This window comes from Amblyraja radiata, chromosome 17 (assembly GCF_010909765.2).
Source record: "Amblyraja radiata isolate CabotCenter1 chromosome 17, sAmbRad1.1.pri, whole genome shotgun sequence".
NCBI lineage: Eukaryota > Metazoa > Chordata > Chondrichthyes > Rajiformes > Rajidae > Amblyraja > Amblyraja radiata.
Window position 1 is genome coordinate 18,320,405 of NC_045972.1, and position 22,123 is coordinate 18,342,527.

At 37.0% G+C, this 22,123-nt stretch overlaps 1 long non-coding RNA gene across 2 annotated transcripts; it reads left to right on the forward strand.

The window, feature by feature from the left end:
- Positions 1-66: 66 nt before the first annotated feature.
- On the forward strand, positions 67-21,653 carry LOC116982547. Of its 2 annotated transcripts, XR_004414487.1 has the most exons (3): positions 67-813; positions 20,592-20,652; positions 21,049-21,653. It is a non-coding gene; the product is annotated as an uncharacterized LOC116982547 (long non-coding RNA). The 2 variants fall into 2 exon arrangements; XR_004414486.1 differs by having other exon boundaries at positions 20,592-21,653.
- The last annotated feature ends 470 nt before the right edge of the window (positions 21,654-22,123 follow it).

Genomic DNA, 22,123 nt, shown 5'->3' on the forward strand with positions numbered 1-22,123 from the left:
TGACCGTCCCCCTCTCTTTTCCAAGGGAGGGAGGGAGGGAGGGAGGGAGGGAGGTAGAGAGAGAGAGAGAAAGAGAGAGATGGATAGACAAATATAAATGAAATGCAGCTAATTCATCAAGAAAATAGCATAAAATCCATTTGCACCTCGTGATCAAGATCTCAAATTAAAATTACTATAATCATTATAAAAATATTTTTAAAACCACTTTTTTAAAATTACCTCATTAAAAAATCTCGGGATAAAAGTGGACGTTGGAGAATGTAGCAAAGTAAGGATGCAGAAAAAAACGATGACAAAAATGTACATGTATGTATAATTATTTGTGTTTACTTGCAAAGTTATGTTTGTCCTTTTGGAATACGAGAAATCGTTCATGACATATTGGTGTTGGAATTCCTAATACTGAAAATGGGAATTAGAAAAGCTCTCTCCTTATGAAAGCTGGAGTTTAATAGACAGGAACATGTACAGGATGTTTATACAAAAACAATGTAAACATCTGCAATCTGCTCCTTTAAAGAAAATTGAGTGAAATCCCATCTAATACTGTTTCCTTTCTGTGACTTATAAAATGTTCTTTGTAGCTTCACGCCTGACTGTTTAGATATTCTCTTTATGTATGTATTTATATATAAATAAGTCAGTACATGCTGGGTTGTGCCCAGTGCTGGCCTTGCAGTGTGCCACACACACACACACACACACACGTACTGTCATTGCAAAAGACAGGGGGGAAAAACACAGCGACACAGCCTCGGCGCCTGGCATCGTTTGCAATAATGTGTCGCATCCCCTCTAACATTATCCAAGGTAAGGGACATCACAAATTTTTTTTTTGCAAGCCTTTCAAGTGAAAATGAAAGCGTTTACACGATTAGAATGCAAGTGTGAGACACCCGTGCTTTGATTTGATTTAGAAAGTGCCATTCTTATCGTTAGTTGCCATGTTTTATAAAGATGAACTACAAAAGCATTCGGTAAACGCAGACGGCGCCTGGTTTTCTGAAAAATACTTCCTTCGGTAAGATCGTGGGATTTTTGCTCAATTTATATGTATGTCAAATGTATTTATACCAAAGATGATTTTCCTTGGAGAAGTTGGATTCTGCAATCGGTTTAGTTTGTTTTGTTTCCAGTGAGGATAGGTTTTGTCGAGGTGTCAGAGACTTGATATTTACACAATCGAAACATGTTTGCAAACAGCTAGACCGTTAAGGGTCGGCTGCGAGGACATGGAACGTAGCAAATGTGAGAACGTTTATATTCCTAACGTTTGAATCAGAGTTATGGGGCAGTTTGGAGATTGCACATTAAAAGTAATACTAATGGATTTTAAAACATGGCAATGCAGGCCAGTTGTCGAGTCCCGGTGAAGCAAAACGAGAGCAACCAATAACATCGGTGTAAGTATCAACTTGTAGAATGTATCAACATACGCCAGTAAACTTTAGTCAAAAATAAGTTTGATAAAAATTAAACAGAACGTGGCGAACAGTTTTCGTGCCTATTTCAAAGCCGACCACGAACACTTAAAACAATAACAGCAACAAACCCATTGTTTTTCACCCAATGGTGGTCAGAATATGAGGCTAGGAATCTTGTGGGACTCTTCAATAATCTAAAAGTGGATCAAGCTCATAAACTCAGAGCTGTGCTTCAAGTGAATAAGACAAATTGAAACGTTATAAATATAGGTGCATTCGAGTGACATATTTGCCTAAACAATTTACAAATGTTTTTGTTAATACTTAAGGCAGATTATTGAATGAGGTATTGTCAGGGAGTCTTGCGGTGTATTCTAGTTTTAAATTTAATTTCATTGTTATGATAGAGTGTATGCCAGCACATTCTTCTACCCACGTCCTTAAATGCTTTTTTTCCTGGGTAATATTCGCAAGCTTGATCCACCTGCCCGCAGCCAAGGACGACGTTAGCAACATTGCAGATACAAGTAAACTGGTAAGGTTTTATTGCCCGTACTGATGGCAAAGTGCACTTCCAGTCCATAGATATTATTAAATTAAAATATAAACGCAAATTACAATAATGTAATAATATGCTTCATTAAATCAAATGCTGAAGACAGAGATAGCATCAGTGAATGGTTGAACAAAAGAACGACGCATTGGTGTAGGGATAAACTGCAGATGCTGGTTTAAAGCGAAGATAGACACAAAAAGACACAAAGTACTGGAGTAACTCAGCGGGCCAAGCAGCGTCTCTGGAAAAAAGGAATAGGCGACGTTTCAGGTCGAGACCCTTTAGCGTATTGGTATGACTGTCACTTTTTCTCATATTTATATTGAATAAGGTTTTGTCCTATCGCTATGCTTCGCAAGAATCTTTTTTTTAACGTGTTCACGGTATAATACATCCGATTAGTTATTGCGCACAACCTTTCTGAGATCGATTACAATAAACAGATTGGATATATAACAAAACAATGTATTTTTACTCTGCTGGGGAATAAAGCGGAAACTAACTGGAACCGTAATATTTTGTGAACACGGTGACGGGGATTAGATCAATCTTCACAACACAGTTCTAAGTAAATTTAAGTGAAAAGATTCAGTGACATTGGTTGGTACCAACCACACAAATGAAAAAAAAACTAAGATTAAAAAGGACTATTGATCATAAATCAAATAAATGTAACAAGAAAAAATCAATTTTATGTGTAAAATCTCAGTGGCTGTGTTAATTATCGTGGCAATGTAATCCTTCAAATAATCCTTCAATGATATCCTTCAAATAATTTCTTATGCTAAACGCGTTTATATAGAGATATATATATAATTTAGTTTAGTTTAGTCTATTGCCATGTGTATGTGTGTGTACCTATATGTGCATTACATGATATACATATATATCTAACGCATATATATACACGCGTACACGCACACACACACATGCACAAATACGCACACTCATATATATATATATATATATATATATATATATATATATATATATAATATATGTATATATATATATAGACACACGCGTGTGTGTGTGTGTCTGCATGCAAACACACAGTATGTATTCCGCGTAACCTCCCTACTAATAAGCAGCTTTAAAATAACAGATCAAAATCAGATTCGACAGAGTGGTGTTGATTGTATGCGAGGTACAAATATGATTAATAAAAGGGGAATGATGCCGCACGTAGCCCAGGTTTGGGGTTAAGTTATTGTAAACAGGCTGTGCAATCAGTGACCCTGTTCGCCGGCGTTCGGCATTTATCAGCGCTCTGGGCTGAGGTGGGACGCAAGCCGAGACCACCCACGCCTGGAGTTAAGGCAAGCGTGTGCCCCGTCCACTCCCTTCATTTAATTAACACCAGCCGCCCCCAAGCACCCCCTCAACCGCCCACGCCACCACCACCCCAACGCCCAATCGCTTTTAACTTTTGGAAGCGTTCTTGAGCCTCTTTATAAAAGACGTTCAATTATTTCAACAACATTTCTGGATAACCACTGCAATTAGTCACAGTCTGAGGGGGTAGTGCTAGGAGTAAATTAATCGGCTGTTAATAAAATACACCCTCCCTCCCTCCCTCCCTTACCCTAAGGTGGTGACAGAGTAATATAGTGTCTACTTAAATGGCCACACAATGACAGCTCAACCTGAGAAAAATTGCCATCAAATGCTGGAATGTAGAGTTGGTTCAGTTTTCCCACGAATCCCCGCTTTATACACCTGAATAAACTAAGCGAAATAATATCTATATATGTATATAAAGCGGGGATTCGTGGGCGCGGGAAAAAAACGGAATAGATATATAGATATATAAATTATTTAGTTTATTCCCATGTATGTATACAGACTCACACACACACACACACACACACACACACACATATATATATAAATAGATATTATTTAGTTCAGTTTATTCCCGTGTATGTGTGTGCGTGTGTATATATGTATACACACACACATACACACACACACACGCACACACACATATATATATATAGCGTGTGTGTGTGTGTGTGTGTGTGTACACATCCATATACGCACACTCACACAAATATATATGGTTTGTTTTATCCATCTCTAAATCCCACTGATGTATGAGCAATATAGTAAGGAAAGAGATGCATAAAGCAGAAGACACAACTTGCTCCGGGCCTTACTATGAATACCAACGCATAACGACTCGCTTTATTGTTGTGCAAATGTTACGAACAATTCAGCATTGAATAACTATTGGAAGAGCATAGTAAACTTACAATTTAGCAAGTGTAGAATATAGTTATACAATAACACCAGAGGATTGTCGAAATGAATTCGGATACTGGATGGAAATCCTGATGCCATTTGATATTCCCTTAACTGGAATTTATGACACGAGAGAGTCAAGGTTTACGTTGGCGTGGTGCAAAGCAACTGCATATTTGTTTACGAAAAGTAATATCAAGGATGTGTTGAGGGGGGTAACGCTAACATAATTTAAAATTATGCTACAATATTTGTTAGAAGGGATATTATTATTATACTTAGTGCAGCGGTTTGAAAAGGCTCATACTTGAAGAACGCTACCAATACTGCCTTTTTAAATTATAGTCTAATCTGGGCCAGAGGGCCTAAAAACTCCACATCAAACTTTAAAAAGCGGATGCATCCGGTTATTTAAACTGTAGGGATTAAAAAACAAAATGCTTCGAAATGAACTAGATGGCAATAAAATGAGTGGATTTTGCCAAGGAATGTTTACTTTGGTTTATAACAAACTCGAGTGTCATCGGGTACCCTTTCATTGCAGAAGAACACTGAATTGTAATACATATGCTACATTGTCTTCGGTTTTGTGGCTTGAATGAGAATTCAGTAACATGGAGCCTTAACTTCATAAGAGAAGCCAACTTTTTTTTTACACAAGCTCCAATTAGAAAACCAGGGGTGTAATTTTCAATGTAAATACTTTAACAGAGCCCAATGTTTATTAAAGTGATAAATCTTTTTTGATCCAAAAGATATCAATTATTTTCGTGGCGTCCCCCATTTCGGCTGGCTCTTAACTAAAGGCACAGATTTTCCATGACGTTATTCCTGTGAAATATGTGACAACGATATAGTAGAGGAAATTTATAGCCTTCTCCACAGTATTTTTAATACTTGTATCGTTAGTTTTTAAACAGAAGGTCCAATTTGAGTCTGATTTAAAGCAAACCAGGGCACGTTACTCAACATATAACCGTGTCTAGTTTTTTGTATCAGAAATGCAAATGGCATCGAACGGTAGTTGCGACAATATCATTGCTTAAAGGTTCCAGCCATCCTTTGTTAGAAGACGGGCTCTTTGTTTGGTATTAGTTGACACATTTTCAGTAACAAATAAACACGGAAAATGCGCAAATTACTGTTACAGCATTTGAAAAATCTCAACCGTGGAGGCTTGCTGTGTGCAGTGTGTGAGAATTATACATTGCCCTCGTTTATACTCTATTGGGCCCATGTTCCATCTTCTATATTTATTTAATATTTTCTTCTATGTTTACATATATTTAATATTTGATATATTTTATGGTCGATATTTGCTTGGTCGATACAGCCTAATGATTGGAAATTGCAATTCTGCGATTAAATTAGCTTGCGTGTACATACCGACCCCAGGATACTTGCGCCTGTCACGGCGGTAACACAAGCAACCAGTTTCAAATAACATTTCTGATCTAATTCGATTAAATCGGATCTATAGAAGATGAAAATATGTTCTAATTTTCTCTTAATCAAAAGGTTATTACGGGTGAACATGATCCACCAGGTCACTTTCTGTCAAATATTTTGTTACATGCAAGTAAATATAAGTCAATAATATTTTAATATTATTAATCATTATTAATTATATTTTTGATGGGAGCATTATGTTACAAGCCAGCTATTTGGAAATATTATTAGAACTCAAATCTGTGTTATCCTTAACCATGCCGAGGTGGTTTTGTTAACATAAGATAGGAATATCTCTTTCCAGTGTTCTGACCGTTTAGCCGAATGCATATCTAATATTATGAAATACTACATCGTATACTGCAGCACAATAGATTATTTTTTGTCACATATTAAGTGAAGTATGATAGTCTTGGGTGATCTCTGTGCAGTTTATCTATACCACTGGCCGTTTTTCAAGTCTAAAATTCAAGACAATTGTTTTTTTTCAAATCAATATGTCTAAACGAAGAGATTTAGTAAATTGAAGTCCGGTGATCAACATAATGCGCATTGTTCTTAAAATTAAGATTAAGATTAAGATAATTGCCTGTAATTTAATGGTTAAAGGTTAGAGGTGCTGTACTGTAGGGATCAGGACTACAGGCTGCTCTAATTCTCACAGTATAAGAATTAACCGACGAACATTCTTAAGGCAACTGTTGTAGTTTAACAAATTAGGCGTTTGGCAGAAACTAAATCCGGCAAAAATAATTCAGATGCGCACATGTAATTATAAATACAGTTAAAACCACATGTAGATGTGATGTAAACAATTTTCGGTTATAAGATTCTTGATATTAAGTGGTAATTTAATTTTGAATTGCAAAACTGGCAAAGTTGCCACTTGCCTTATAAACAAGCTCGACCAGTATCAATATATTCCAGTGGTTCACATTAAATAAACGAAGTAGCAATGTGCCTTTCTACATTCTTATGAATTATTGGCCACTCATGTTTGACGTTTCCCCCAAACCAGTTTAATCATATATCAAAATGCAGCCTCCCTGTTCATATTTCGCAGGGTAACGATATAGGGGTCGGTGATTTGGAGAAGGGGTCTGGAGCTGTTGGGGAGATTTCAGGGGATGTGCCGAATAAAAATCGCCGTGGCTCATTTGAAGCTGCATTTAACTAGCAAAACAGTTTCTCTATGGCTCTATACCATGTCGCTGTGTGTTTTGTGTACATTGTGTGCAGGTAATGTGGGGGATGGGATTGCGTTAAATCCGCGTACTCCTGTCAAACAGCACTAGAGGGCTCACTACCAGGTCCTTCATTGGTTGAAAAGTACACTGACATAACCGAACTTGGCTTCAAGTAAACACATCTGATAAGGTACTATCACTGCTAAGTGAATATAATTACAAACAAATGTATATCTGAACCTACTTCGACGATGGTGGTTTGCCCAGGTCAAAAACCAGTTTCCGTCCTGCCTCACAACGATGGGTACAATCGGGTGAAAATTAAGAGAACCACGCTTTATCATTAAATGAAACCACTGCAAAAATAGAAAAATGAAGCTAAAGAATGTTAATCACTTCAATATATCGTTAACATTTGCTTAGCTACCAAGAACAAACGATATTTATAAAGAATACATTTTCATCTCTTCAAACCTTTCCATGTGGCCTATCTCACTGATTTTCTGCGGTATCTGTCATTAGGTTCTGATCTCCTGCCCATCCCTGATTGTACTGGCTCCACCGTTGACCACCGTATCTTCAGCTGCTGAGGGCCTTTAAGATGACATTCTGTCGTAAGCCCCTTTCTCTCCCCCATCCCGCCTTTTCCCCATTTAAATCATTTTGAAAACTTACCTTTTCTTTTACCAACGCTTTCAACATTTGTGGCATTTTTTCTACGGCAGAGCTTTTACCAAATGCTTTTGGTGCGTTACTGACATATATAATTTAAATGTTAGAAATTTGAAACAGAGGCCACACATGTTCAGCGAATTGATCAGCACTCAGCATAGAATGATAGATTACTTTGGATTTCCCCATCATCAGAATGGATTAGCTTCTGCATGTGTCTTTATCCAGAAAATATATCATACCATGTAGTAGAGCAGATAAAAATGTGTAGGAAGGAATTGCAGATGCTGATTTATAACGAAGATAGACACAAAAATGCTGGAGTAGCTCAGCGGACCAGGCAGCATTTTTAGGGAGAAAATGAATAGGTGACGTTTCAGACTGATGAAGGGTTCCGACCCGAAATGTCACCTATTCCTCTTCTCCAGAGATGTTGCCTCAACCGCGCAGTTACTTCTGCAGTTTTGTGTCTATCTCCATACCATTGTGAATGCGCTAAAAAAAATGACGACACAAGAAACTGCAGGTTGGAATTTTGAGCAAAACACAAAGTTCTGGAGAACTTCAGCGGGCCAGTCTACTAGATAAAACATGATAAGAACATGAAAATTAATTGAAACTAACAAAAAATACACCCAATAATAGGATCAAAGAGACAAAATGTCAAGTTCAATATTAGCATTTAACGCAAACCCAATGGTGAACATACAGTAAACCGAACTCATTGCGATATGTGGAAATTAAATTGGACAAGCTCGAATTGGGATAATTTCGAAATTATCCGAATTGCAATATTGAATTGGCGTTTAGGAATCCGTATAAAGGAGCACGTTCTTTGCAACGTCAACATTGTGTACTTTAACAATGGATCTTTTTATCGAAAGAAAAGAAAACCCTCCCGGGAACCAGTAAGAAAGTGTTTGTCAAATATAGTATTCCCAACCCCATTTACGTGAACCTAATGTAAGCGGACTCCTGACAACGTTTTAATACATACATAATGTCCCAAAGTAGCAATTGTATTTCCAGCATAGTCAGTGATTAGAGATGTCAATGTTGGTATTTGTAAATGATGTGCAATCCTATACGTCTCCTTCACTTGACACACGAATCAGGTTTGCAAAGCCTGAGATCGGATTTTTCAGGTGTGATCGTGGACAAGCACTTTTATGCATTGGTGTGGGCATCTGACAAACACCAATCTAATGTTAGTGATTAGATACACTGGAATAAATGCTACCGGAGGCCAAAGATTAAAATATATAGGAATTTGATGATGTAGGATGTACTGGACAGTTTATTATCCTATAATCGTATGCAGCGCCGTGTGTGTGGCATGGATGATATTTCTGGATAGTTAATTCTTCGATTCTGCAAAACGATTGGGTAAAGTTATTAAGATTTGGGCAATCACAACGGAACAAAATGATTATTGATCCCATCCATCATTCGAGTTTCAAATTAGTTTTCAGACCTCTTCCTTTAGTTATATTGGAGGAAAGTTTAGGATTTTTTAAATTACAAAACATTTCCGGCAGTTTCTATTTCATATATTTTAAAGGTTTTAATTTGTTAACAGCGATTTGCTTTTGTGAAAATAATTAGCTTTGGATTAAGATTTAAGTTTTCTACTGATTCATCATAACCCCCCCCCCCCCCCATTCCCCCGAGAAAATGCCCCTCCTGTCATTTTTCGGGTATAATTTAGTGATATGCCTATGCCTCCATCCACCAATAACGCGCATTTCTACCTTTTTGCGCTAGTTTTAACTAGATTGGCAGAAAGCGCTGGAGTAACTCAGCGGGCCAGGCTGCTTGGTAGTGGTGTGGGCGAGGGCGGAGGGATATGACGGTGTCTGAGCATATACACGTCTCTCAAACACAGTTCAACAGCAGCCTAATATCACTGGCTGAAATTGGAGGAATTGCTCAATGGTTCCAAATTATAACAGAAAAAATAATCGAAATAAGCTAAGAACTCAACTATTGATTTGACTGATCTTACATATTGTTTTCTGAGCGATTATAATTAAGGCGTGTAGAGCGCAGTTCTTATAGTTTCAGACCTTAGGGGAAAACTATTTAACTTCTGTACATTTCGCACGAATTGGCAGCACAGTTCATGAAAGCGACGCTCATTGCGTGTTGCCTGGTAGTCAAATAGTGAACAATTAAAGGGTGGTATTTTCAACTGGTTATGTTTTCCCATTTGAACGGTTCACATTTTACATACAAGGGGTTTCATCTTTTGACTTGTATATTTATATTTATATATTTATTAACCCGAGAATGTTTCTGCAACCAATAAAAATAAATTGGTAATAATTGGTTATTCTTAATATTCCAATTGAACACGCACACAATAATATACAATTTGGACTTATTTTGTATGGCTAAGACTTGAAATGTAATTATTCGTTCTGATTGTCACGCGTTATTTGTCTGTAATACATGTGGATATATTACTCCGTTATTACAATATTCGCATTTGTATCTTCGTTTTAAAGCAGTCTTTCCAGATATTCCAATCATTTATATAAATCAGGCCATCTCCGCTTGTTTGTATGTTCGTTGTAGGCTGGTACAATCCCCGTGCAAACGCGGCGGATTGAGTATAAATAGGAAAAGTGATTGTAAACTGCTTTTGCTATATTGCAATCTCTCGGTTCCCTAGTCTTGCCTAGCTAGGTTGAGTTCTAGGCTCATGTTATATGTTATGGGGGTAAGGAAACAGACCCATCTATGACCCAACCCGGGCTAACCACGCAGCACGAAAGGACTTCCATCCTCCGGAAAATGTTTCTGAATAAACGTGCCTTAAAATTTCCTTAATACAACGCAGAGAGGAAATCCTTCCGGAGGTCGAACATTTTCCATCGGGTTCTTGAGTGCGCGGTATTTATACTTATTCATGACTGTCATCATGATAAAATATTGCAATTCGCTATTCATCAGACAAAAGATCCAAACTATTCTCAGCAGTTCGAGGTGCAGTCTTCAAAATCTAATCACGCAATTGATTAAAGTAATAAGCTGAGGGAGCATCAGTTCCTTCAAGCAAAGCAAAAACAACACTGAATTAATCATTTGTTCATGAAATTTTATTGTATTAGAGTACGAAGACTAAAAGTCAACAAGATGAATAATTCTTTAGACTTTAGACTTTAGAGATACAGCGCAGAAGCAGGCCCTTAGGCCCGCCGAATTCGCGCCGATACACCAGCGCTCTCCTACACACTGGGAACAATGTACAATTGTATCGAAGGCCATTAACCTACAAATCTCCACATATTTGGAATGTGGGAGGAAACCGGAACACCCGGGGAAAACCCACGCGGTCTCAAGGAGAACGTACAGACAACACCGGTAATCAGGATCGAACTCCAAAGTTGTAAGACAGCAACTCTATCGCTACACCATTGGGATGTCTTAAAATAGCAAACCTATAGAAACATTGTATTTTCATTTTGGCGGTGCTGACAAATGAAGGCTAGAAAGCGTCTCAAAGAGTGGGCTCTAAAGGTTTGGCTGACTCCAGTATAATTTCTTAAGGGAAATTAATATATTCTGGACGTTCACAAAAAGCAATCTTCAAACAGCTTAGATGCACCAGGTTAGGTAATATTAATTCAGAAGATTGTCATAGCATGGTAGACACTGCGATGTGATATGTGTGGGAAGGAATTGCAGATGCTGGTTTAAACCGAAGATAGACACATAATGCTGGAGTATCTCCGCGGGACAGGCAGCATCTCTGGAGAGATGGAATGGGTGACGTTTCGGGTCGAGACCCTTCTTCAGACTAGGCAGGGGAGAGGTAAACGAGCATTTGGGGATATGGTACGTTCAGCTACTCGCAATGATAATGTAGACACAAAATGCTGGAGTAACTCAGCGGGTCAGGCAGCAACCCTGGAGAGAAGGTACACAAAAATGCTGGAGAAACTCAGCGGGTGCAGCATCATCTATGGAGCGAAGGAGAAGCCTATCTCCTTCGCACCATAGATGCTGCTGCACCCGCTGAGTTTCTCCAGCATTTTTGTGTACCTTCGATTTTCCAGCATCTGCAGTTCCTACTTAAATACCCAGAGAGAAGGAATGGGCGCCCTTTCGGGTCGATTCCCCTCTTCAGGCCTGGCAGCATCCCTGGGGAGAAGGAATGGGCGACCTTTCGGGTCGAGACCCCTCTTCAGGTCGTCGCCCATTCCTTCTCTCCAGAGATGCTGCCTGATCCGCTGAGTTACTCCAGCATTTTGTGTCTACCTTCGATTTAAACCGGCATCTGCAGTTCTTTCTTACTCAATGATAATGACTTACATTGGTTTGTTTTTCTACAGCTTAATCGATAAAATATTCATGTCCTCATTGCCCTGGAAAAATATGACAAATTTTCCGACGACTTTGATGAAAGACAAATGGAAGAGATTCATCTGCGTCCTACAAACTGAAGGTCATCAGACCCTAGACTTTAACCTATTCATAGAATTCGGGCACATCACTGGACTTCAAATTGCTTTCATGCAATACAATTTTTTTGCTTCTCTGTAATGTTTGGCGGCATGAGGTTATTTTTCTCCGTGATTTTTTTAAAGGGTAAATAACAAACGGCGGCTGTGAGTTGTTCAGCAAATGAAGGCTCATAAAGTTTAACATCGTTCATGATTTCCAAACTCATGCTGCTGAAAGTTAAATAAGCCAATCACTTTCTCGATGGGTGGTATCTTTGCGATTCAACATAACTATTCTAAATTCCCGCTTTGATAAATCGCCGCTGTGGTCAAAAAGGGCATCAATCATAAAATATACATTCCATTAATCATGATCAATCTTGTCAGCAGACACGGCTAGTAATTTGGCTTAGGTTCAACTTCTGCATTTGTTGAACTAAATTAATCTCAAAAAAGTAGTATGAGGGTGGGGGGGCGGTGGAGGTTTATAGGGGAGCGAGTCACTTTTCCGAGCCAACTTTTCTTCGCATACTTTTTTTCAGTCACTTGGGTGTTTTCTCCGGTAGAACACATTTCACATATCATGTATTGTCAATCGAAACCCGCATTGTGTGTTTGTAACACACATGTGGTAATCTATTAAAATGAACGCAATCACGGGTTCTGAAATGATCCATATCAATCGATATAGGTGCAGTTTTCTTTGGGGCCACAGAGTCAACACGAAAGGATGGAGTTGTTCTGTGGAACAACTGGGATTTTTGGGGCGAGTTTCTTTCCTATTAGTTGACCGAACACAATAGTTACCAATGCCGGATTGCTGAACCTTAACTCCGTCAATCCGCTCTTGGTGCAGACATCGAAACAATTGATTTGCACTTTGTATCAAGCCAATACAGACTGGCGTGCACTCGTCCATTAAGTACGAAAAATAACTTTTATTTGCTGAATCTTTACGAACTAGAAACCGGTTATGTTTTGAAGACACATAAAAATTGGCGTCCAACGCCGCAGGGCGCATGGTGATGCGGTTGGATTGAAAGTATAATAATACATTGCCGCCTCGCTTATGTCCCGGCCCCAATAGCATCTGTAAAGCCATTCCCAGAGTAATCGTAAGAGCACTTGATGGTGATTGTGTTTGTGGTTTAATACCAAACACGATCGATAGTTTAAAACCAGGAAGAGTGGACGAACATAAGGGCAGGGTTAGAATTATTGTTGAAGTCTCTCTGACGGCGAATACATAGTATTCATAGCAACGAACGGTCATTGCAAGAGTACGAACATGTTGCAAACGTGTCTTGCATGCGATGACATACAAAAACCTAGAAATCCCGTTTGAATTGTATTATTTTAAAACACGACTCGTTCTGGAAGATGCATTTTATTCCTCTGGTATCTTACACATTAAATAAAAGAAGTTACGTTTTGTTTTTATTTTTAACGTTTAGGTTATAACCCCCTGCAAAGCCACAACAACAAAACAATTGTTCCTGTTCATATCCGGATCATATGACAAAACAAAATCAGAAACACACGTAAACTTTATTAATATCAATACGTACGTAATTTGCCTTCGTTTTAAATATTTGGTTCAATAGTTTTAGAGCAAGGTTTTAAATGAAGACAATAGCATTAAAAAACATAGTTGGTGGATGTCTTAAGAGCGCCCACGAATATGCAGCGCCGTGTCCATTTAGTTTCTTTTGCGCAAGATTCACGTTACATCAGATAGTATTCAGACGTTAATGTAGGCTGTCGTTTTCGTTTCATCAGGAACAACGTCGTTACTAATATGATTAAATAATAAATTTCGAATAAATGTCCAACCTGACATCTCGTGTAAGTGATATGACACAGCGTGGAAAGAGCCGCATATACTGTATTTTGGGTAGATTTCAGCCACTGGATGTAACCTAACACCTGACCAAAATCTAAAACATTCTGTTTGATCCAACAATCATGGAGGTGTAGTTAAGGTGAATATTAACATTTTTGCATTAATGGGGCACATCTACATTTTATTGGCCACTTTTCAAAAGATATTCAATATTTCTCTGCAAGGATGCATGCTCACGGTAATGGATCCAGTATCTGATTAAATTGGGAGATTTCCTATCCCCTAGACTTCCAACATATTTATTTTACAGTCGTTATATAAACTGAAACAAGTGTTTACATTTCAGTAAGCTTGACATTCCTTGACATGTGCACGGATTATTGCTCGAAACAGGTCAATATAATTGGAGATACATTGATATATTTGAAATCTTGATACACAATCTCTCAAACGTTTTCCAAGTTATACTGTTTATATGCAGCTTGGTATGACTTAACATCATGATAACTATGGGATTAAAATGTATATCTTGGGGTTAGTATATTTGCGTGATTCATTGTGGCATTCATCCTTAACAGGTATGTACTATCATCTGCTGAGTTTGGTTCAATTTTACATTGCACAAACTGCAATACTATGCACATTTTAAATGATTATAGAAAGACATCTAACAGATATTGTGTTCCCTCACAGTCTTTTCACTTCATGTAATCCAAAAATTAAGTTCACATGTATATCTTTTGTAACTGCTAATGCATAGAAATAGGATAAAAGAGCACCTAAGATTACAAAAGTTAGATTAGCTTTTTTGCTCAACGTATGCAATAATTTCTGAGATTTTACAAAACTGTAAACTTAGAAAATGTGTTGATATGAAGAACTGGAGGTTTTGTGATCTGGTAAAAGTTACATGCAAGACAATAATTCAGTGTTGGGCTATATTTCAATGGAACTTCAGTCTGTTTCTTAACCAGTCACGTTGACAACAAATGACCAAGTTCTTCCTAAAATCATGGAATGATTCGAATATTAGCAGATTATAAATATTATAATTAAAATCCCTAAACAAGTTATATATAGTCAGTAGAAATGCATAAACTAAAATATACTGTTTCTTTTGAAATTCTCCTTGCTCTGGATTGAATCTCGACGCCATGAATACAGGATTTAGATGTTTACAGGTGGTGCAGCATCTTACAACTAGGCCATCGAGAAGATCATTATGTCAAAAAACATGCAATATTTTCCCCAGAGATTTCTAACTCAACATACAGTTATTAGGTACATAAAGTACAGGACAATCTGGTCTGCATCTGATTTGAATGTGACGCATGAAACATTGCTAATACTATTTGAGATAAACCATGGATAGTAAAAAGTAATATAAATATATATATCCATATATTTTTGTTTAGCCAGTTTTAGCAATAAATGATTATGTACCTTCTGAATGGTATAATGAAGTTTCTATTCACCACATACCTACAGAATGACAATTTCACCATGTCGATCGGTAAAATCTTTGTCAATGCCAACCATATTTGTTTGGGTTCTTAAACACTGCAGTATAACATTGATGTTTATTCCTCAACAATGATTGACATCGTGGTTCAGCACGCAAAAATTCAAAAGACATCAAAAGTAACAATGCTCCACCATAACTTTTAATCAAAAATAATTTTAAATTAAAAAATATTCTCTTTAATTTTAGTCAAAATTTGTTTTTTGTTTGCATTGTTTGTGCCATCAGCCTATTATAAGTTCAGTTATAATGCCTAATGTTCATCTCCCTCCATTCTCCAAAACGATGACTGGTACATGCAAGGTCATACTCTTGTATAGCCCCAGCTGTTTCTGCTTACATTTATAAACAGCTCCAAAATGCAATAGACTGTCTAAGTTAATTTTAAGCTTATTGGACTTGCACTTGCACAGGTCTAAGTGATGTGCAATACCACCCTGCCACCTCGGTCTCCCCCAACCAGCCGGTTAGACTCTTGTAGATTAGCTTTCATGTGCTCTGGAGAGATAATGAACAGAGTGAAGAGTTGTTTTGCCACTTTTACTTTGGCTTAAATGAGGAATTGAGTAGCAGTTGCAAAAGAAGTGACAAGTTAGCTGCACCACTTTTTCAATAATTCTTCATTATTATTATTATTATTATTGAATCTGGACAAGAATGCGATGTAAAGCATTATTTTTAATCTACTTGGAGTATATGTTGTTATATGAATAAGGGTAAAAAATGCCATTCAAGCTTCAGCTCTAGCTGTAATCTCTACTTGGGATGCAATGATACCCTTGGTTTAAGTAGCCAGTGTGGAAAGCAATATTCTGGATACTTGCACTGGGAACACAAACAATTAACATCATAGGCATCAGTATGCAGTATAAGAAGTAATATGACTTATTTAATGGAAACCAGATATTTTTAAAAATATGGAGGGCATTAGCTTCGGCACTTAGTGTTGTGATATTTTAAATGACATTTAAAATATTCCAGTGGAGTGGAAATAACGTATTGTTGTTCCCATTCTCAGGATATTACAGAATGATCCTGCTTTCCTTTCTCAGTATAAAATGATAGGTGATGGGTGCACAGCCTATATAACATTGAGTCATAATGGGCACTGTTGTCGGACGAAGTATAGTTATGAGCTCTCTCCCATTTAAATACTGCCAATGGAACTTTTATATATTTAACCAAGCCCTTTTGCTTTAAGTTCAGTTAGCAGATACAAAGTATTTAGGTGCTTGCAATCCTAAAAGCATCCGATAAATTCTAAATTTATAAACTACGTGGGTCAAAGATACCTTTCTTTTGGCAGGGGGGAGAGAATCATGGGAGAGTTGCTTCTCATGGACCAATGTAGAGAATAGAATGCAAGGTCAGATGCTAGTTTGCTAGTATGTCTGATTGTCACCTGCACTTCGCTTGGGAGAGAGGCATGGATGTGCTGAGCAGAAGAACTGAATGCACTTTGTATCTGGCCCCTCATATGGAATATCAAATACAGGCCCATTCATTTGAATGGAGTTGTTAATCTGGTTGAAAAAGGAAAAGAAGATATCAGTGATATTTATTATTAATGTTTAAAATTAACTGAGATAAGTTAAAGATTTTAGAATAAATTTATGTAGTTAAGGTTTTTAATCTGCTTTACTTTTGAGAGCACAAGAAAAAAGGAGCAGATTGAGGACATCAGACCCTGCAAGCCCTCCGTGCCATTCAAAATGATCATGACTCCTCTTCCATGCCATTTCTCCCTTTTCCTCTGTGTCTTTATCAAACAAACATTTATCCACTCTATTTGACATACGTCCGCCGATCCTGTTCCATCACCTACCAGAGTAGCAAATTCCAGAGATTAACTACCCTCTGTCATAGAATGATTGGGCCATATAGTGTGGAAACAGGCCCTTCGGCCCAACCTGCCCACACCGACTAACAAGCCCCATCCCCACTAATCCCTCGTGCTTGCATTTGACCCATATCCTTGTAAACCTGTCCTATACATGTACCTGTCTAAATGTTTCTTAAATGCGGTGATAGTCCCTTCCTCAACAATCCCCTCTTGCAGCTCATTCCATACACCCCCACCCTCTTTGTGTAAAAAAGTTATCCATCAGCTTCCTACTAGATTTTTCCCTCCCTCACCTTCCCACTCTGTAAGAAGAAATTTCAATGTACCTCATTTTTAAATTACCAGCCCATTATCATCGCAGTTATGCCTGTCTCAGTGGGTCAGGCAGCATCTCTGGAGAACATGAATAGGTGACGTTTTGGGTTAGGACCATCCTTCAGACTCCTTTGACTTCAAACACTATTGAGTGCCTCAGTTTCTCCTTCTGAGTGTGTAGCTGCATATGGACTGCACTACTTGGCCAGGCAGCCAAAGCAGTGCGGCCACCAACTTGATTAATCCCAGAGATCAAAAGGCAAGAGTTTACAAAGAGCATGAGTGCAAAACAGAGACTGGGTCACTCTCCAATGCTTTTTTCATCGTCTATATCTCTAGTTTCCCTTATCCTTAACCAGTCTGAAAAACCACAGCACCACATTTTACACAAGAGTGTGAACTTAACATCTTGTAAACACAATTTGAATACCATATAATTTTCCCGTGACAAAGATTTAGATCATGATTGTAATACCTCAATAGAAACTACAGCAGACAAATCTTTCTTGTCCAAAGTTTAAATACCAGGAAATGAAGAGTTGAGGAAATGAAAATTACAAATTATTATTTTGTTACACTGTTGATGGGTTAATTATTCCAACAGTAGAAATAGAATAAAATCAGTTCTAAGTAAAAATCAGACATTTTAAAATAGTTTCTGCCACCTCTTCTATCTTGATTTTTGCAGTTTTTACTGAATTCTTTATTTTTGCTTAAATCTCAAAAACAGATATGTTTACTGATTTTCCATTTAAGCCCTGTGCTTGAATTGGAAATAGTATTAGATGAACGGTGAATGGAGAGGGATTTGAACCATTAGATTTGTGCATGGATTGATGGTTCAGCTAATTCAGACAGTAAATAGCTGAGACCACAAAGGTGTCAGGTTCAATTACCAGTCTGTGTAATGTCAATTGATTCTATTCAAAGTAGCACAAGGGATGTTAGATTTAGCCTCTCAGTCACAAGAGTCTGCTGCAGAAACTGCACCCAAAATATGTTTGTCATTGCCAGGGAAACTTGGTCTTCATGATTCTGCTAAAATTAATTTGAATAATGACAATGACAGTAATCTAGAATCTATGACCAATCAAAGGAGACATTAGACAAGGGCATGATTTTTTAATTTTAGTTTTTTTCATGAAAACACTTTTTTGATATATGGAAAGTGTCAAAACCTGGAACAGTTTTATTAGTATTGCTCAAAATAGATTTATCAATCAAAAATGATTATCTTTAATATGAGTGGCACATCTTCCACCAATGATTTTGCTTGCTGCAAAATTACCAGAAATAAAAATGATATAAACAGCTGAATGGTGTTTATTGTTTTGATGTATATCAGATATTATCTTATAATATTGCATATTTTTGATATTAAAATAATATTTTGAATTTCCAATGCAGTTAAGAATATGAGAATAAATTAAAGAATATTCATAAATATGCATGAACACAAATGGATAATTTTGTTGCTGGACTTGTTTCTGGAACATTAAACCTTGAACCTTGAACAATTATGAAAGATTATGGAACATGCATGCACAATTTGTATAGGATGTGACTTATATGTTTGAACATTTCCCCAATATTTCCCTCAAATTTCCCCAATATCGTCAAGGCCACCGGCATAATTAGGGACGAGACTTCATCCCAGTCACTCCCTCTTCTCCCCTCTCCCACCAAGCAAGAGAGACAGAAGTATGAAAACGCACATTTCCAGATTCAGAGACGGTTTCTTCCCAGTTGTTATCAGGCAGATGAACCATTCTACCAACAACTAGAGAGTTACTAACTGCCTCATTGAAGACCCTTGGACTCTTTAATCTGGCCTTTACCTTGCACTAACATTATTCCCTTTATCATGTATGTGCACACTGTGCACGACTTGATTATAATAATCTAGGGTCCGCTGACTGGTGAGCACATACCAAAAAAGCTTTTCACTGTACCTTGGTACATATGGCCATAAACTAAACTAAACTAAACTAAGCAATGTTTAATATTAATTGCACTAATTCCACTTGGGTTGTAACCTGAGCTGACAAAACAAAGTGGAACAAGTGGAAATTAAAGGCAGGTTAGCTAATGAAGGGAAAATTAACAACGTATTTCCATTCCCATCTAGTGAATTGCTGAATGTGTTGCATTAGGTAAGTTTAGATTGACATGGTTATGAACTCTTATGGTGAAGAAGCCATCGGTCGCTGTTTCGAAACACAGATATAAACAATGGTCATTTAGTAAGAGAGTGAACCAATGCCTGTGTGACCACATTATAATAACATCATCTGTAAGGAAGGACAAACTGATAGAAATGACAAAAAATATATACCTCTAAGTGCTTAGCAGCAGTGAAGTGGTTTTGAAGTCTATGACTCAAGTCAGAAACATGGCGGCCAACTTGCTATTATCATAGTAATATGATAATATTGAACGCATGAAGGAAATAAAAATAAAAATAAAACGATCTGCTTTTATCTGTTTTATGATCTGTCCTTTTTGTTTAATCCAATTCTTCAGTTGCAATGTGCTTTTTCTCTCTATCGATAAAAATTTAATACCAGTATAATTCATCTGTACTCTTTCGAAATGGAGCCGTGGGAACTTTTATGTGTAACTGGGCCCTAGTTTAAAGATGGCCATTCCAAAAGATGGCCATTCTAATGGTGGAGGAATCCCTGAGTACTGTACGGAAATGGCAACCTTGATCTTAAGCTTCTGTAGTGGCCCCGAAATTGGAACCATCTGCACAGAGTGAGAGATATTTTTAAATGGAGGAAAAAAAACAAGGAACATCTGCTTTTGTTGATGTTTTATGACCTGTCTTCTTCACCAAAGAATAGTCAATTCTCTCGTTGCAATGTGAGTTCTCTCCTTACCAGTAACAAATCGACTTTCACGAAGGAATCAGGAAAACATTAGTAGTTTTCGATTTTCCAAATTACTAATGTATTCAATTTATGAAAACTGAACTGATATGTATATTAAAACATGTTTAATCAGGTGAAATCTTGTGTTTCAATAACCATGTAATTAATAATCATCCACCTAGCTAAATTATCCTCTTGCATTTTATTTGCAGAATATGAATCGCTCTCCGTGGGATCTTTGATTGAACGTTGTATCATTTTCAACGAATTTAGGTGAATTCAGATTATTGTTATTTGAAATGTAATATTAATGATTTTGAAACATTTTGATGTAACTTAAAAAACAGTTTGAAGTGAGTTATACACAGCATTGTATACACAGCACAGGACCAATTTGAAGATCTTCTTTAGGGCAAAACGTTACCCAAGATTATAGGCAAAAAGATGTTTACACATTTGGTTTATTAATCAGCTTTTATAAAAAAATAAGATATTGGCTCCCAGACTCTAGAGAAAAAAAATCTAACTCAACCGCCCTTCCCATATAATTCAAGCCGCCAAGTCCTGCAAATTTTGGAAGTGCTGGAAATATTTGGATTTTCAGTTTTTCATAATGAATAAATAAACCTAATGAACTTCAAGTAATTGTTATCATATTTTATTTTACAGCATTGAATTTGTTTCTGTGCCTGGAATTCTATCCCACCATCTAATCAATAATGATGGAAAAATAAGACTATTTAAACAATATGAAATCATTTATCTTTTCCTAGCCTTTGTAAAAAAAACGACCCATACAAAATATTTACTGAGCTGCTAAAGCTCAATTTTATTGCCGATAGTTTTGCAAAATTTGTGACAGTGAAAATTGCAGCAAGTTATATTTATGTATAAATACCTAAGTTTAATTTATTAAGTTGTGGCATATTTTCATTATTGGACCACCTAAAGTTTAACTTTAGTTCTCTCGCTTCTACATTGATAACAAAACAAATTGCATTGGCTTGGCTTAAGTTAACAGGAAAGCTACTGGATTGTGTGATAAGTAGTTAACAAATTATTGCCAAAAATAGGTGAAACATATCACCTAATTTGGCTCTTAAATCAGACCCAAAATTGTAATTTAGAATGCAAAATTAGATCATATACTGTATTTCGCCCAACTAACTCCTTTGTGATTGGTTTGTTTTTGTTTCTATGTCTATGTATCTGGCTCTGTATCATTCTGCCACTGTAAAAGGATATCATATTTAATAAAAACGAATTCAAAATGAGCTAAGGTCGTAATCAACTCATGAAGTTTAAACAATATCATCTACTGCTGCGAAAACTCCAAGCAATTCATGGATGTCATCAGAAACCTCAGACTGCATTACAACTGTTATTCTCCACACATTCATAAACTGGGGATTTTTTTTAGGTTATTTTTTCCAGATAGTACATGCTAGGCATTGAGGTTGTGAAGTATCTCAACATGGTGCAAGAGAAATATTGGAGTTGATCCGTTCAACATGAAAACTCAGCAACATAAGATAAGTTCTTTATTCAGCTGAGTCTTCACTGTCAAAAAATGTTGTATTAAATATCAGCTCTGTGTTTAATTCATATTGTATGATTGTAGCTCATTAACACATGGACATAAAATTTCTCTGTTGAATGAAAGGCAAGACGTTGGGCTTAAAATACAGCGTGATTTCTCCTTACTATTGTTGAAATTTCTAAATTTTCTCTGCCACATGAAAAT